Genomic DNA, 18,809 nt, shown 5'->3' with positions numbered 1-18,809 from the left:
CTCACTTGCGGAGTACAATCACACGTCATAACTTGATTCAGTGTTGTAAAGCTTATTAAATTGAGCCTTGAGGAGTGGAATGAGAGGAATTCTTGAAAAAACAAGAAAATTGAGTTTGTAACTTCAAGTTTCAGAAAGTTTCTCATGTTTTTCATTCCATAACAAGAACAATTTCAAGTAGGGATGATGCTCATAGAGGTAACATATTCAACCAAAATCATATCTAGAATAAAATTTTACGAGAAACTTGGAGTGTCTGAGATGACATATTGTCATTGATATCAAAATATCGTATCCAGGCTGATCGATGTATCAGGCACTTACAAAATTGGGTATGTAAAACTATTATCGTTATAATTTTGTAAAACTATTACTCGAAGTACGCACATGTATTATTCATCACTGATATGCGGATTACGAGAGCAATTCCAATTATTGTATTGAATTCAGTTAATAGAAACATTTTAATCTTCAATATGGGGTTGCTCCATCACTGTTATTCTGTGTTTGCGTTGCTAAAATCGTTGCTTGGAAAATCGACAGCTATTCCAGATCAGATTTGTACAAAAATATATTACTTCTCCATAAAAATGAACATGTAAGCGTTATAAAGTCATCATGATCATAATTGTTTTTGATAGATTAACGTTCTAGTTCAAGTACTGTAATTCTAGTTCATTCATATCGGTAGTTCTAGTTTTGTTCTTTCACAAGGTAACAGGTTTCAACACTTATTGATAAATTCAATGGACAGAATGAAACTTAAAGAGCTTTCAAAATGGAAGAGGCTGATGTAACTGGATATAAGTAGATGTTATTGAAGTCACTCTAATTTCAAAATATCAGTTAGTATCAGATTGATTTCTACAGTGATGCAGGTTTGATGCCTAGTGAGATCGAACTACCCAATCGGCTTCGTAAACACAATATCAGTTGTAGAAGTCTACAAGGTATGATTGAGCTTTTGAGTCTATTAGACATCGATGAAGTGTACTACAACAGTATGTCCCACCCACAACCTTTCTAATCCTAATTCAGAGATAGCATATTACGGTACTTTCCACCAGCCATTTGATTTCCACGGACATTTCAATTAATCACAGCAACATTCGGTAACAAATTGACGGTTCTCACAGCGCAATCCTGAGCGCACAGGTTGTTCTGTTGTGCTATGGAGTCGCGGTTGTGCTGTTTGCTGGCAAATCCACTGGAGCAGATCGTTGCACCTCGAAGGCCCACTTCGTTATTTCGAGGTCTGCCAAGATTGATTGTTGCCTGTACAACTTGGCGCCATGTCACGAAGATAGATTCGAACAATACGCGCCACACTATCAGCTGTTCTGTGGTCCGCGGATTCCTCTTACTCCTCCACTCTCATAGCTCTAACTCTAATGGAGTCAGCAACAACAAAAAAGATACACAAGATTAATGGAGCCGTTTCATTCGCATTCAGTCGCTCATCAGAGCGCCACTCTCTCCCTCAGTCTTTCTCACTCACTCTCATTCACCTCGCAATAAATCGGCGCCGCCACAACTACAACACAATATGTATAACTTCAATTTATTTCCCGCCTTTTGAAAATTATTAATGACTCGCGGACGCAAATTATGCTTTTCACTTACGGTCTGTCTCACTCGCTCACACGCAGCAGCGTGACTGGCGTATTTTTACATGCAATTCACGATAAGCCTTATCACACCACCTTATCACTTGCATTATCACCTGATATGTTGTATGTAGGGTGTGGCCGGAATGCTTGATGAGTGAAGAATAGTTTCGGCTGTGATGGAAATATGAGCCCAAAGGGTGGTTGATGAGTCTGGAATGTTTTGTGCCATGGAATTTGGAATAAACATGAAATGTTGTGTAGTAAGGTCTGCATGAAATTCTGAAGTTTTTGAGGTATTTTAAATTAAATTCTGAGGTATTTTAAAATTCAGTAGAGTTCATCAACCTACTCGAGTTAGATAGGCTCCAGGAGTTAGATAGTAGTTGGCTCTACCGACCTTTCGATTAGGCCTACCCTGCGTGTGAACCGTACAAGAATTCCCAGTTGATTCATTCAATAATTCAATGGGAGCTCATTTCTATGGTCGGAAAGCCTATTCAATTATGAAGGACACTGTCTACTTTCGTTAGAGAGTCTCCACTTTTGGAAAACTGTAGAATTCAAATTTATTAAGACATGAATTATTCAAAAAAGAATTTCTAAGTAGGCTATAACTGTACCAATAGTTATAGGTTTATGTGAGTTTCAAGATAGTTATCATTCAAATGCCTCTTCCATTGCATCTAATTTATTTATTCACGGAGACAAAAGGTGAAAATCCATGTGGTAAACCCACAGGTATACATACATCTTGTTTTTGAAAGACAGATTATTGGAGGGTCTTACTAGCTAAATTACTTAGAGATAATTATTGAATAATTGTGTATAATAATTGACTTGCCTGTCACGAATGCTTGAGCACGTTCAATTTTCTTCAAACACTTCAGCTTCGAATAGAGTTTATATGCTCCAATTACCTGAAACAATGTGATTGTATTAAATATGAGAAGTAATAAAATTGAGGGGAAGAAAAAAAAATAACAGAGAAATCAATAGAAGAATATCAGACACAGCATGATGTGAAGTATATAAGAGAAAATAATAGAGTATTCCTTCCAAACATAGAGTAATATAAAGAAAAACAGAAATAGAATGGTCATCATCAAGGATTTGACTTAACAAAAATTTAACTAGACAAGGCTACTCTATTTCTATTAGTCGAATACTATTCACTAGTGACTGTTTTCACGGTACAAGTTCAAACCCTTTGATTGGTGAGACTTAATTTAGATTAATTCTGCATATTTATAGTTCAAGTCAAAGGTTGTTCCTATTTGATACAAGCAGCTTGCATGAGAAACCTTTGGAATTGTACTAGCACAGAGAACGGGATGTATTCCTATTCTCTTCGGTACTAGATAAGAATTTATATTGATAGTGTACATATTCAGAGCGATAATGAGATTTACTTTGAACTTTCAGAACTTATGATGTATAGCATCCATGCTTCTCATTTAACCAATGGCTACCAGTGGAGTGTAAAGTGAATCTCACTATAGACTGACATAAAGAAATCAAATAATATCGTTGGTTGTCAATACACCACAATAGTGTTATAATACCCATCCTGAGGCTTAACAATATCCATCAAAAAGCCACCAATAAATATTTAAATTATCTCACGATGACATGATGAAGGATTACCACGCACATAAATCTTGATATTGTACTTTGGTTGGCACTGAAACCGAATTTCGTGCAAAGACAATCAATCATCTAGTGCACTGCGTCTAAGGCTATAATACAAGGACATGTATCGTATTGTATCATATACCTATACATTGTATCATATTGGAGCCGACTGATATTCGATGCAAAAGCATCAGGCGCCTTTCATATGCAAAGTGCATGAATCTGCAGAAAGGGGAGCGATTTGGTCCAGAAGGCAGTAATGTATTACACGAGAGGGGAAATAACCGCGACTACATGCTGCTGGGTAGCGGCGAGATATATTGGAGATGCAATATTATTATTTACAACCCTTGATACACGAGGGACAGCGAAGGAAGAGGGGAATGGTCGAGATGAGGAAATGGAGGAGAGTGGTGAGGAAGAGGAGAAAGGAGAAGAAGTAGGAGAAGAAGGATGAGGAGGAGGTGGAGAAGGTGGAAGAGGAGGAAAAAAGAAGAAGAGGAGGATGCTTTTGGAAGAGATATAGTAGTACATCAGTTTCTATTTCTAACCGACCTCATTTTGTCTGTCTTCGTCAATCATACTTTTTTCTAGTTCGGAGCACATCAATCAAAAGCACAGCTGCTCACCTTGAATTATTCGTGAATATTCACTCTTTGCCAAATTTGAAAAATCATCGCTATCACGATCATCCTCGATAACTTCATTTCCTGTACTTTTTCAGCTAGTAATTCATAATTTATAGCGAAAAGGTGGAAGGGTGAAATGAGATAGATCGGAACTGCATTGAGTTCGTGGAGTAAAATATTTTTGACGATAGTGGGGTTTAGTGATGTGTGCAGGACAACTTAGCTTTCCGATGGATGACCAAGAAATATATTATACTTTATACGAATATATTAAAGAGTGACAAAGGAGATTGGAAGGAATAATGTTGTTGGAGGATATTCCAATGATTGGAGCTAATTTATTCATGAATCCTTCTTTACTCCATCTTGAAGATAAACTACAATTTAGAAGAGTGATATTGACGATTACAAGTAAGAGACATCTATCAATTTAAGATTCAATAGAAATTAATTACAAGAAATGATGAATGAGAATGACAAGTTCTCTCATTTCTACACACAATATTTTTTCCTAATCACTGTAATAATATGTGTTTAACCAATTACGTAGGTATTCCTGAATTCATGATCCATGAACGTATTTTCTGATATAAGTATACTGCATTGATCTATGAGTGGAAATCGTAGTAAATAATCTACTACGACCACTACACTGGAACAAGTTACCGCTTTATCCTATTGGTTTTCAAAATAATCTACTGATTCAAAAGAAAAAGAACTAAAAATTAAATCAAATAATCCAATAATGATTAATGAAGTTATTCAAATGCATTCAATTCAGAGTTCAGAAAGGAGTAGAGAAAACTCGAAAGATAATGCAAAGCAAAATTAGATGATTCTAGAAACAATTGGATAAAGTGGTCAACTGCTTTGTGTTGCAGTACTCGATTTGGATTACTATTTGCTACGATTTTTTATCAATGCTACAACAAAGTATTTGAAAAATTTCATGCTCAAATTATTTTCCAATAAATGGTCATTACTTCGTCCAAGTCATGCTACATAATAAATTGGAGTATCATTTTCTCCAGTATGGTCAACTCGAACAGTACAAAAACACGCATTCATTGAACTTATCGAAAAGCCAATACTGCATACTGAATTTCATTGTTCACGAAAACCTTGGAAAACACACTCATCAATTTCGACAGCCGATCTCATTTCCAATATTACAGAAAGATACAAATCGCATAGGAAAACATTGAACGACATATGGTCGACTGCCACGTGAGCTCAATAGGGGTAGTAATACAGCTAGCTCAAACTAGAGCAGTCAGAATGCAGAGTAGTTCCCTGAATCTGTCCAGACGGATCAATTTCTAGGTCGGTGATGTTTGTTAGGAGGGAGGTGGAGGAGGAGGCATTGAACAGCGCACCCCTCCTCGAGGGTGGTTTCACCCTTTTCAGTAGTTCAACGTATGCCTAGACACACGAAACTATAGAATTGCATTTGGAGTGTGGGAGGACGTCGTTCTATTCAGCACTAGGTCAGAATAGGTTTGGGGTGGTATAAGTAGGGGGGGACGGCTGTCCCAGTCACCCTGGGGCTCACACTCTTTGTTCCCGCCATGTTTCTCTCGAAGCCTAGACGTGTGCAGGTTAGAGATGAAAATGCTGTACTACGAACGCTAATAGCAGCCGACGACACACGTCCATACAACGTTCTACATAGTTCTAGGCACACGTCTCATGAACAAATGAAGTAAGTAATCATGCGCGCTGTTTTTGTCTTTTAGGAGCTCGAAAAGGACGGAAACACGTCCCCTGCTAGCAGTTTATCGGAGCTGTTGTGTGGCTAATGGCATAGAATTCCGGTCGCATCGAAACTCAAATGAAGCGTGCTATTCTCACGAACGGTCTCAATATTCTCAGCTGAGAATAAAGTATAACGAGGTATCAAAGTCATCATTTAACCGGAGTCCTTCTCAAATCGTGGAAGTCTTCAGTCCAGTTCTTCCATCAAAGGTTTAATGGATTCAAAGTATTATTTTGAGTAATTTATTGATAACTGTTAACTGATAAATTTTTGTTAGAATATGCGATACGTTTTGAGTGATCTCGTCCTTGCTGAGACCTGACGATATTTTCTTTTATTGATTTATAATCACGAAGCTGATTTATATACTACAGTATACAGTATAACATTCACTATGAGCTTTTTGATGAATTTTTTGCATTTCTTGAAAGATTCTATTCATATAAAAATCGCCATCTTACTTTTTTCCACTTTGAATAAAGCACTCAATTAATCAATAGAGACAAATCTATCCATTGTTGCTCTCAAATCACCTTGTTCCATCTGGGTGTTTTTTTCTCGTGATTTCGTAGTAATGATAAACTGTATTTCTATTTGTTTGTGAAATATTGTATTACTATGGTTTATTCTTTTGGGTTATGTGATGTATTTTACTTTATTTGGAAAATGTTTCTTCATGAGAATAGGAATTGGATTGTTTCAGCTTGAAAAAACTCTTATTGCCTACCAAATTGTTACCATTGTAGTCACTTATCCCACTCAAATCCTCAAATAACTTCAAATACAAGATAATATTATATTTGTTCTCGCAAATGGAATAAATCAATAGAATCATCATCCTCATAGAGTGCTTGAGGCCCGTAAATCAATATGTTAATTTCAAACTCCAATATTCCAATCTTCTGCCCCAGCATTGCTTTTTCATTAGTTTTTTTTCATTTTTCAATGGACTCGCTTTCCTTTATTTCGCGTATCTATTCCTCTGTTTTTCTTCCTTCCCCCCATTTCTCCCTTCCCTTTTTTCCTCATCACTTCTCTCTTCTCTTCTTTGCCTGCCTTTTACATGGGAAACCATAGTTGGCTAGGTATCTTCCTCTCTTTTTTTCTCTTCTCCAACCCAACCACAAAGCCCGTGGTTTTTAATATTTGTAACATTTTATTGTATTTTATTTGTTTTGTAATTCTTTGTCATTTTGTTTTGTCTTGTTCGTGTGTTTTAATAAATTGAAAATTCCATAATCTATGTTCATTTATTTATTCACAATGGAGACAACGGGTTTCCCCAAATATGTCTCCTTGACAATAAAAATTGTACAAATACAAATGTAAAAAGAAAATAATGATGAAAATAATACGAACTCATGCAATATAATCCAATATATGACTTCCATAAGTTCAACAGATGAACAAAAATCCTTGTTACTTCAAACTTCGATTTGAAATTTCCTGGCTATCAAGCTATCAAGTGAATCAGTATCCAAGGAAACTACAAGTTGAGAAAAACTGTTTTCGAAGACATTAGCTTTCTCAGATAACAACAGGTAATGCCGTAAGACATTTCTGTCCCTCCAGGAAGAGATTGTAAGTTGTTTTTGGTTTTCATAGACTTGGAATCCGATAAGCTGTGATCGCTTTCTTGCAAATCGGATTAGGTGAGCTGGTTGCTACTCACTAATAAGAAAGACGAACTAAGTAGCAGGGAGGAGCAGGGAGAGGTGGCGATGGTGGAAGAGGAGGAGGGTAAGTTGAAGAACCGAGGCGTCACTCCGTGTAGAGGCAAGCAGAAACGCGGAAGGGGCTTAGGGCTGCCTGCCTGCCTCCAGTAACAAGTCCTTGTCAAAGTAAATAAGTTGCCTACTTAATATTCATAGTCGATCCTTAGGTACGGGAGCCATTAGCATAGTGCGGCCGCCGGATTCTATCTTCGCACATTCGGCGCAATTCTGCCGACGAAGACAATTTCGAAAATGTTATTTCACTTCTTCGGGGTGCTGGCAAAATCAACCCTCGGCCAATTAAGATGAACAACGTTAGCTTCATGCCGCATTAATTTCGAAGCGCATCAAGAAATGAGTTGAGACTGAAGCTTCCTGTCCATCGAGATTCTTGAATACGTTTAGGACAAGTTTTTGACTCCTGGACAGGTGATAAAACATGGAAAGTGGTGGGGAGAGACTAAAGTCTGGGAACACCCTGGAGACAAAAGAATCGCTCAATAAGTTTCCTTCTATCGTTCCACTACCTTTCAGAGGGAATATTGTTCTTGTAGGCCTAACATTATATTTAGAGCTTCCAATGAGTTACTTCCTCTATTCATCTCTTTACTCATATATTGAAAAATTGGTTCAGGTGATTAAAGTGGGCGATAAAAATTAATAGTCGTTCGAGCATAAAAACATTAAGACTACAGGTACCTGTGAGCTACAAAACTGGTATTTTCATTCATTTTTCAATCTGGAATAAAATTGTTCTCTGTGATATGTGGAAGAGAATGTTTTCAATTGAAATGTTATTACTGATTGTGATATACATAATCCTTTTGAGGATTTGTGTATTGTTATTCTGAAAATCTGTCGTCTTAAAATTTGATGTTGATTATTATTTGGTTGGTTTCAACAATAAGTGTTTTTCATGTACCGTGCATTTTTCCCATACATTTGAAAAGATTTCTCCTCTCATGCTTCTCTTTTGAAATTAGAGTACAGTACATAAGAGCATCAATAATTGATAAAACATTGAATATGAGTCACAATGGAATGAGTGATAATATACTATAATCAATCACAATCACCAATAAGGTAATAGGCGATTAAACATGAAAGATTTATACTTAATCTTTCTAACAATCCACGAGTACACTATCCTTAGCGAAAAAGTATCAAAATAAATTAGAGCGCAAAATTGTTTGCTTCATAATTACTTTTAAATCTATTCTCCGAAAATTCCGCCAACAGTGTACTTATGCCCCAGTAAACTCGAATGCCCACTCATAATGAGCTTTTGCTTTGCCGTTTTCAGCAAGAGAATTCTTCTGTTGCCACCGAACATTGGAAAATATAAAGTGACCCTCCACCTCCTACTTCTTCACCTCATCCTCCTCTCCGCCGATCTTCTTCTCCTCTTCCTTCCACTCCTCTCTCATTCATTCTCAGTGGCCAGCAGAGAGTTAAAGTGCTATTCATAGACGGAAGAAAAACTCAGTGCGCCCGCTTAATTAACTCCGACTTCGACTCGAAACTTCCACGGAAGCGAATAAACACAGACTTGCAATTAATTAACGAACAAATTGAAATTAATTCAATCCAAGTTTTCTCCGGCAAACCAGCACTCATTCCGAAGAGACTCGAATCGGTACTACATTCTAATAGCAACGAAGTTACCTTTTCTCTCACTAATTTCAATTCACTAGCTGAACTCTGGAGTTGGGGTCAACAAAAAAACAGATCAATAGTTGAATGAGCCAGTTTAATAGTTCTAATCTTTATGTTTGCTAGTTTTTATCTAGATTGCCTTTGTTCAGCGAAGATGTCTGTTAGAGTAGTCTATTCCTGGGATAATCTTTTATTCTCTGATTGAGTCTGATGAGATCTTTTGTGCCACAAAGATTGAAGTGACGTGCCTATCAAAAACTTGAATTGGGCGGCCATTTGAAATAATGTGATCTTTGAAAAAGTGAATATCAAGAGTATCAACCTGAGTTTTGAATTAAAAATCATCGTGAAAAATTCGTAGCTCTCATTGAATATTATTAGAAATATTCAAATCTCCATTCGAGGGATTGAGCTTTCTATCTTATTACGTTTATTATGAACAATAACCTCAGTTATCACCTTCTATTCTAATAGATTTATTATGGATAATAACTTCAGCTATTACCTCTTACCTTGTATATCAGAAACATTCAATGACATATTCATAATTTATCATGTTACCGATAGGTGTGTTGAAAACTGTGTGTTAGTCACTTAGACTGATCTATTCAAATTTATAATAGCTTTGACAATGAAAGAAAATATTTGAGTAACTATTCAAAAAATAGTTCGAGTATTCTACTATTTTGAGATTCCTTTAGGATACCGATTCTGAATATAGTTCAGAATATACTTCGGAAGATATACTTCATGAATATTGGTTCTGAAATCACTTCGAACATGATCATTTATTATTGAGAAGATTGAGTGGGTTGGACTGGGTTGGTTCTGACCCATAGAAGTCAGAGCAAATTGTCGTTATTCAAATAACATACAAGGCTGCACCGGCTCGTTATCTAATCCCGATCTAAACGTCCTTGAACCTGAATAGTATATTTCGATTAAAAACGCAAAAATTCTTCATTTTTCATCCCGTCCAAAATTCATCCATCACCAACGTTCAGTTTCAACGGTCGACCCATTTGCTCTGTCAACTATTCCCGGAACCGGGTAGGAGCGAATACCAATTGAATACTCTTAAATCTCGGCCCAATAAATAGGACACACATGTTGAGGCTTAGGCCTGGGTGCTGGGTCAAACGCCAGGCCTAAATCAATCCGATATAAATGATGTATCGTTTTGCAGAATGAATCGACGAGGAAAGATGAATTGATGGACGGGTGTGAACCAAATAACGGCTAACGGTTACAGGGTGCGACTCACAATGGGAATTCAAGTTTGAATGGTTTCCAAGTTGTTTGGATTGGCAGAGAGAGGAGGAGAGGGAGGAAGAGGAGTGAAGAGAAGAGAAGAGAGAAAGCAGTGGAAAAGCATGCAACTGGATCACTCTCCTCTCCCTGGCAGCTGCTCTAGTTTACTAGGGTGACAAACAGATTATAGGTGAAAGGTAATATTTCTGCCGACAACAGCGATCACAGCTGTGATCCATTGTTTGTGGAGGGCGTTTTTACATTTGTGTACATTTACATACACAATGTTTTGTATTGTGAACAATGTAGGAAATAGGATAGGTAACTCAAGTAATATTAATAGATGTAAATTGAAGTGTACATTAGTTTTTATTGTATTTGTCCAGCGCTCGAGAGAGGGAGCAAATTGATTGATCAGAACTGTGTTGAACTGAAACAGTATAATCGAAATCAATATGAATAGAACCAAAATTTCATTCTCATGCAGATCTTCACTCTTTGAATTAAATCTTTAAATTTATAATATTTGATTGAAGTAAAGGTTAACATATAGGATTTTGAAAGTATATGAAGAGAAACAATACTTGCGAGAAGCATTTGAAAATGGTTGTAGAGAAATTCATTATTTTAAATATATTACTTGTGAAACTTCTTATCTAGGAAGTGGTCACTAGTGTATAGAGGGTTAAAACAGTGAAAAGTCAATGAATCTATCAAAATAGAAGTCTATAATGAAAGAATGATTCAAAAGCATGCTGAAAGTTTCGATTCACCACAACTAGTATAGAAATCATCAACGATTAAACAGAGAGTTTCCTCTCTGCTCCATTCATGATCGACTATGCCTTCTACTCAATTAAGAAAATATACATTGATGAACTGATTTCAAATGAAAATTGTTCATGTAATATCTCTGCAAATTAATGCTTGAATGAATAACATCACACCTTATTGAATACATATTTTCAAGCAGAATGAACAACTCCTCATTGATGATTACTGTCCGATGGAAAAATTCCAACGCTTCACCAAACCATTGGAGTGAAACAGAAGAATGAGAGAAAAAGAGACATGAACGAGGAAATGGAATTCAAAGTGGAAGAAAGAAGCGACTTGCTCATATAATGCACACATTGTCGTCATCAAGATAAACTTGATTCTCTCCATTGAGGTGCACTGTATTGTGAGAGCTCTCTACACTCCATTTTATATGGAATATTACATTTTAAAATTCATACCAGCTCGATGACAACACTTTCAAAAGACACAACGGAGCGTAAAATATCGAGATAACAATAAACTTAAACAATAGCGCTGTGTATTCACTTGAGTACAATATTCATTTATTTTATGCACTCCTGTGGATAGATACTACATCGATTCTACATTGCAGGGATTCAGGAAGATACACATAATACTTGATTACTTTATGGTTGAATATGTTATTCCATGGTTCATTCATAAACTTCAACTAACATTTCAAATTGTAATCATTTTATTGGTGATGAAGGTTCTAATATCTTATCATATAGGACAATGTAGAGGTTGGGTACTGTTTAAGAGATTGAAAACGCTGTTTGAATACATGATTGACTGACTGACTGTTATAGAAAATGAAAAAGTCCTTAAAATTATGGATATTCTTGAGACATCAGGGTACTGTATTCCAGATATTCAATCAATAATCATATATCAAATGGTGGAGTTCTATTCACCAAATTCTTAACATTCTTATTCGATTCAATTTCATAGTTCTCAAACTCCGACTGAATACTAAAGAACCTAGATAATATGGACTACGTTTCCAACCCGCTTCCTTGTCAAACCATGAGTAAGACATTTTTATTTCATTTTATTTTTTGTTGTTGAATGATTTATTTTCCTATTCACTGCTTTTATGGCAGACAAATAAGCCGAATAAAGAAAGAATAGCAAGTTTATATGAATCAAGGGAGGGCTTTATGGTTTTCGAAGATAATCCGAGGTGAAGGCTTCACAATAACTTGGGTGGGGGAGGGAGGAAGGTAAGGACCAGGTGCTCTCTCTGTAGCCATTTTACTGTGAGGGTTTTGTGATTTTTATCTGTGTGTAGGGATAACAAAGGGCGACCACAGTTTGACTTTTTAAAGGGATTTGTCAACTTAATTCTTCACCGCCTGTGGGCATGACAATAGCCAACTAAAAACCAGGATATTCGGGTTTATCACCGCAGATTGAGATAAGATAATTTCTAGAAATAACCTAGTATCTTGGCAATAGGGGTTTTATTTCATGGGAGGTATGTGGCATAATGAAGACCAATATCTCAATATTTGAAATATTAGGTCTGATCTAAAATTGTTTAGAAAACAAAACTTTTCACAACATTGAGAAACATTAAGAAATCCAGAATTACAAGGGAAAGATTGAAATTATTTTTTCAGAATAGTTATGAATTTCAATTGATATAGAATAAGAACTGAGTTGCATTACATTAAGAAATTCGACGTGAATTAACATTACATGAGAATGAAGAGTAATTTATATTGAAAGAATTATTAGAAAATATAAAATCTTGAAATCTAGTGATGTATTGTATAAAAGGGTTCCATCAATACTGGAAGAGGCTAGCGCTACCTGGTCGCGGGTTCGAATCCCGCCGGTAGGCATGGACGTTGGATCATCTCATCAAACCATCCTTCCACTTTTCATTACAGGCAAGAATCTCATGTGGGCATCATCCGCAATAAAACAAAACAGAATATTCTGAATAGATCAAAAAAATCAGCATCTAGTCACACCATCCCTGATCACTCCGATGAATGAAAATAGAATTCCAATCAATTGGATGTAGGAATATGTAATAAGAAATATTCATAGAACATTATTAGAGCTTTTATAGTTTTGAAAGAAGAATTTTTATTTAGTATGAGTTGTGAACGTCTTGACGACTCTTATCAAGAAAATGAGATTTCTATTAAGAATTCGTGATGATTGATGTTGAAAAATGATATCAATTTACATCAGACAAACTTCTCATACAACACAGTTCTAATAATCGCAATCAAGTCAACCGGATATCAGAATCAGTAGAACAACTAGACCAGCAAGCACGAACCATAATTACAAACTTCAACAATCAGCTCCAGTTAAATGGTTATGCTTTATAAGACAGTTATGGCTGTCGATTAATAATGGAACTATTGTTAGTAGTGGTAGTCGAGAACAGAGCAAAACCACCCTGAACCATAAATTTGCCAACTTCATCGGCAAAGCCAGGTCAGCTTAGCAGCGATTTATTAGCGAATAATTGCTTCTGTTAACTATTATCTGGCTTCATTAATTACTGCGGACCATTCATTAATCATGGCAATTGTATTCTTCACGGTATGTGTGACGTCACCACCATAGATCAATAAGGTAAATGAATCAGTAGCCTATGTTGCTGTTCTGCTGAATTTGCAATCTGATGTCAAATTTCAATTCACTCCAATAAGCTGAATGGTAGAGAGGGTCAATTAATTCTATTCATGAAGAGTATGATTCGACTTCCTTCATTAACTTTTGATCAGGTATTGTTTCTGATTGCAGACATGGAATAAAATGTACGCTTTGTGAAAGGATTTGTGAAATAATATAAATTCAATCCCATATTGTATTAATCTCATGTGTGGGTGGATCTCTATAAATCTGTATCTCATTTTCCATGTGAAGTGAGAGTCAAATTTATTATATCGATTGTATAAATTGGTGACTGGTTATTCAAAAGTAATTTATCTTTGTGACAATGCTACAATAATCATTTTTTATATTTAAACAATAATTAATTTTTCTATTGTGCACAAATAAATTTTATTGTTCACATTATTTGTAACATAAATAATGAATAATTATGAATTATGGATTCATTGATTTTTTACAATAACGTGGAAATAATTATTGTTCAGATGGAGCAGATTATGGAGCAGATTGACAGGAGCAGATTGACAGGAGCAGATTGACAGGAGCAGATTATGGATAGTTTTGAATTCAAACTCAACCCATAACTGTAATATTATCTCACAATTTGGGAGATAGCGTACTAGAGAGAATCTTTAGTATAAAACCAGGTAGGATCGTACTGGAATTCAACTAGATCCCAATTCCAAGGAATTCAACTAGATCCCTAGCCTCCGCCTACTCTATCGTGATTGGTCGACGACGTCAAAGAAATCATTAGGATTGTGCCACTAGATTTCAGTAGTTACTTGGTCAACTACAACTTCTTCTAAAGTGAACTTATACTGTTCAATGGATAGAAGTCTTTTTGATTTGGATCAATACTATGTTATCAATTTGAAATATTATTTGAAGCGAAACTTAAAATTTTAATAAGCAGACCTGAATAAACATATTCATTTTATACAGAATATCAATATTTTTGTGATTCTTCAAAAACTAATGATTAGCTATTTGCAATATTAAACTATAATAAACGATTAAATTAGAAACAAAACAATAACATGTTTATTCTAAGATGAGTACTAGAGCCTATAGTACTAGATATTTTTTCCATACAGAGCTTTCATTTTTTATATCATCATACAGCATATTATCAATACTTCTGATTTCGTTGAATAATCAGTCATTTACCATTTGTGAAAGTCAATTTTTCTTATCAAAGATGAAGGAAAAACATTCGCTCGAAACACTCTTGGACAAATTAGTTGTCCAAGCTGCAATTCAAGGCCAATAAAAATATCTATTGGGTGTGATTAGAAGGAAACCAAGAAATAAATTTGAGGTGAAATGAAAGCTCAATTTACAATAAAACAATGTTCTCACAAGCTCTTGTTTCATGTGCGGAGACCATTCACAGAGAAAAATTAGGTCACTTTGTTGTTTCCACAGCCACTGATTGTATGTTCCCCACCCCATTTCAGTTATCATGCTCTCGCTATCTTGCAAATACAATCAGTTTTGCGCTCTCAACACGTAGCTTGGCAATTTTCTGCACACACTGAATCTAACGTGGGTGAGAGCGAGAGAGAGCGAGTGAGTGAAAGTGAGAGAGAGGGTGATAAGAATGGCATCGTAAGCAACCATAAGTGGCCAAGGGTGGCCGAAAGGAAGGGACTCCAGTCATAAACATGCGTTGATTAAAAACAGCGGGTAATAAAAGGCTCGACCCGAGAAAATTAAAATACAAACAGAGTTCAGGAAGCACGTATGGCCTATAAACATTCAGATATTCTGTAAGCGGTGGGGAGGTGACTGGGAAATTTCGGCAGCAGCTCGTTTTTTACGGGTTTAATTTACAAAGTGACGCCACCTACTTTTTAATCGTTTCCACATTTCACTCTTCGTCACTGGTCGGCTGGGAATGATAATTATTGCTGTAATTGTTATTCGATGAACAAACTCATGCCTGTTTCTGTAGGCATTTGTTGCTAGTATAAACGTTTCGAAGATTGGGATGTGAGACTGTCGAGTTTTACTTCACGTTGTGGATCCACAATTAGGATAACAATGTAGTGGTAGTCTTTCTGAATCAAAATTTACATCACTATTTGTCCACTTGGATTGAATTTTGCTCATCCTAGATTACTATTTGTAATGAAATGGAAATCATCTGTTTTTATCAGATCCTATACTGAAAAATCTGGTGTGGCGCACTCACACAACTTTCCTTGCCGTTATGAAAATTTATCATCTGACCCCGCGCATCTCAAGTCTACTATTCAAAGATCCAAGCCAGCTGGTGACAGGACTATAACGCTGGAGACACACGAGCTCTGCTATCTCTTCATAGTGAATGATTTAATAGAATCAACAGTTGCCAACAGTTTGCAATTGAAATAAAAACATTTTCTTGAATTTCGAGCTTATTTTAAATTTTAGGTGAAAATGTTACTGAACATTAATAATTGTAGAGATTTTCATGCTCAATCTTTTCCATTTGGAATTTTTTGTTTAAGTTGTATCTGAAGCCTGACAATTGGGAATCTAACATCAAACTTTGCATAGATGTGGCGGAGCTCCTGGAATTTTTACAGATATGAGACTTGTGGCAGTTGATAGAGGTTATCAATGACTATTTTAGGTATGAATTTGATCAAAATCGTTGGAGCCGTTTTCGAGAAAATCGCAAAAAACCCTGTTTTTGACAACATTTTCGCCATTTCAGCCGCCATTTTGAATTGCATCAGATCGAAATTGTTCGTGTCGGATACTTATATCGTAAGGACCTTAAGTTCCAAATTTCAAGTCATTCCGTTAATTGGGAGATGAGATATCGTGTACACAGACGCACATACACTCATACATACCTATGGTAATAGGGCAAGGAAAGTAAAAATGTGGAAGTATTGTACTGTAGTTAAGTTCTTAATTATTTCTAGATATAGATCAATAGAGTTTGATACTCCATGAATATCCTGGGGTATGAAAAGATAAGTTTTATGAATTTGATAATCTTATTTTATTCCCATAACACTGATATTTTTTATCCCATTATCATCCATAATATCAACTTAATCTCTTGATTTGATTATAGTATACACTGGTTCTACCTCTATATCATATTTTATAGAAAGAGAAACGTAAAGATAATCCGTGTTGTCAGACTCAACTCATATGTGCACATGGACTTGAAGATTACTAATTGAAAAATATCCAATCACATAAGTTTCAAATTTGGGATTGTATAAATTCTCTAATAGGAGTTTCAGTAAAGTAGTGTGTTCTCTTCAATATATACTTGATTTTTGTAATTAATGTTCAATAAAAATTGATTAGTTATTGATTGATTTTCAGTAATATACAAGTATGATGAAGTGATTTTTCCCAGTATCATTCAATAACATGCTAATAAATCAATTAATTCACTGCAAACACAAACTTTGGGGAACCTCATTTGGTAAGAAAAACAAACTTCTTGAACTAAGATGTACATGATAATAATGAATATATGATATTTCAAGGTGAGCTGATGATTCACTTATCATTGTTGGTATACTTATTACAATTTCAATGGACAAGTTGCAGACATTGAGAAAATTAATAATCTACTCCCTATCAATTGGAAATGTGATAAATGATTCACAGTAATACATTTATCGAATCTTTATCTCCCTGTGACTGGACATGTGAAATCGGAGCCAGTGCTCATCTTTCTATAAAACTCTATATTTGAGCTGAAATAATCAACGTAAAATGAATTTGTATGTTCATTCATTGAGAAATTTCGAGGATGCTCTTTTCAAGAGATCAGCTTCTTTGCAAACATGATAGAGCTGAGCATTGCAAATAATAATAATGTAAGTGATATACCGTAATCCATTACCCAAAACATAATAGCCTAAACTTGATAGCAGATTCGTGAGGTAAAAATCTATACTTCTGGGAGCAAGGTTGCAGATATTGAGAAAATTACTATTCTACTCGTTATCAAGGAGACTGGTGGATGAATATGTAATAATAATTATGACTTACAGTCATATATTTATCGAATCATTATATCCCTTTAACATGTGAATTTGAAGAATTTTACAGGAGTAGACTACTGACATTTGGAAGATGAGGATTTAGAAATCAGGTTATGCAAGACATTTATGTCATCCTCGTAGCTATAGACCATGTTCATTCTCATATGCAACGATAATTTGATATTGAAAAAAACATACTCGAGAAATATGCTGTCAGAAACAACAGAAACTCTTCATCATCCATCTGTGCTTTGAATTCGTTTTGATAAATTTCACTTTACATAGTTGAATTCGCCTACAGATGTCCTCAATCAGTATGTAATGTATATTATTGTAATATAAATTAGTATGTCATGCAGCCATGTGATTAGCCTTATGTAATATAATCGTGTTGTCTAATTATCATGAGTTGAATGAATAGAAACATTACAAATCAGTGATGGAACAGTGAATATTGAAGAACTAAATGACGTGCTACTCAGGTATCACTTATATAGTATCTCTCATCAATCATAATAGATTGGAGCAAATAAAGGCATTGTTATCAAAATACCTGATAAATTTCATAGCACCAGGTAAATCACATGACAGCCACCTGCTTCTGTGCCGGTGAAAAGTCTCCGCGAAATAAAATTATTGATGACTGTTTTACAAGTTTTTCACTGGAAATAACTAGACTTTTGTATCAATGATACTTCGGTTGCCAATTCGGATTGAATAGAATGGATACAGTTTTGTTTATCATGAAAAAGCACGCGATCTACTTATCAACCCGCGCACATCACTAGATCAGCTGCCGGCTCACTGACTACTCATGGTTTGAGTCCCGAAAATACTTGTGGGAAGGAAGCTCAGAATTGGTGGACGATACGCGTACCCTATCTCAGGGATGAAAGATATTTTTTGGCGAAAAATGCTTTTATTCATGCGTTTATGAAAGCAGACGTACATTCGGATAGCTGCCTACTGGTAAAAGTTTTTGGGACATTGAAAAGTGGAATAAGATTCTTATTAGTCCCAACTTGAAAAACTTTATTCCACAAAATAGAATTAATACATTTTCAAAAGTGTGTGTTTCCACAGCTTCTATTCTCCTGGAAGACATCGCTCCTGTA

The 18,809-nt window shown here is 35.5% G+C and overlaps 1 protein-coding gene across 1 annotated transcript in view; it reads right to left on the bottom strand.

The window, feature by feature from the left end:
* LOC111054104 (discoidin domain-containing receptor 2) overlaps positions 1-18,497 on the bottom strand; it is a 150,806-nt gene extending 132,309 nt beyond the window's left edge. Inside the window, exon 1 of the mRNA XM_039431380.1 lies at positions 18,248-18,497. The gene's annotated coding sequence lies outside the window, so the exon portion shown is untranslated. The remainder of the gene's footprint in view (positions 1-18,247) is intronic.
* Between the last annotated feature and the right edge of the window lie 312 nt (positions 18,498-18,809).

The sequence above is a fragment of the Nilaparvata lugens genome, chromosome 6 (assembly GCF_014356525.2).
Source record: "Nilaparvata lugens isolate BPH chromosome 6, ASM1435652v1, whole genome shotgun sequence".
In the NCBI taxonomy this organism is placed as follows: Eukaryota; Metazoa; Arthropoda; class Insecta; order Hemiptera; family Delphacidae; genus Nilaparvata; species Nilaparvata lugens.
Note: the sequence above shows the minus strand (reverse complement) of the source record. Positions and strands in the feature narration are given on the sequence as shown.